Here is a 963-nt window from a genome sequence, read left to right as displayed (position 1 = left end):
CCAAGACTTATTCTTTGTAAGCCTAGTACTTATTCTATCGGTCTCTTTTGCCGAACCGCTAAGTTACTGGGACGTAAACACACCAGCATCGATTGTCAAGCGATGTTGGGGGGAGAAACACAGACACAGAAACATATATACACACATACATATACATATATACGACGGGCTTCTTTTAGTTTCCATCTACCAAATCCACTCACAAGGCTTTGGTCGGCCTGAGGCTATAGTAGAAGACACTTGCCCAAGGTGCCAGGCAGTGGAACTGAACCCGGAACCATGTGGTTCGTAAGCAAGCTACTTACCACACAGCCACTCCTATAACAATGTTTTCTATGAAACTTCTTATACATTCATTGATGTTTGCAATCCACGAACCAACCATCTTTACTACCGTCCACTCTGTACATACAATCGAGCGAAATATTACTGATCTGATGATTTATCTTTTTATCTTTTACTTCTTTCAGTCATTGGATCGAAACCTTGAAAGATTTAGTCGAAGAAATCGACCATACTACTTTTTTTTTTTAGGTTTGGTACTTATCCTATTGTATTCTTTTTTTAAGGATCTCCAAGTTACAGGATGTAAACAAACCAATACCGGTTGTCAAGTTTTCTTCATATATATATATATATATATATATAAACTTTTTTCATTACGAAATTTTTTTCATTATTTTTTCATTATGAGGTTTTTTCACGCTGACTACTTGATAAATTCTTATAAAGAATTTATCCTATATTATATTATAAATAATTAGATTATATTCAGTGCTGAATATTATTCTGTATAAGCACATGTTACTGAGATGCAACCGGATAAATTCAAATCTCTTTCATGGATATATAATTATGGACAGAAGTCATCGTTCTGTGGTGGCTACATCGTGGTATGTTGATTCTTGTTTATTTTTATGTATCTTGACCATACGTGTACTGATGAACAAAAGAATGCAGGTT

This window comes from Octopus bimaculoides, chromosome 1 (genome assembly GCF_001194135.2).
Source record: "Octopus bimaculoides isolate UCB-OBI-ISO-001 chromosome 1, ASM119413v2, whole genome shotgun sequence".
NCBI lineage: Eukaryota > Metazoa > Mollusca > Cephalopoda > Octopoda > Octopodidae > Octopus > Octopus bimaculoides.
Note: the sequence above shows the minus strand (reverse complement) of the source record.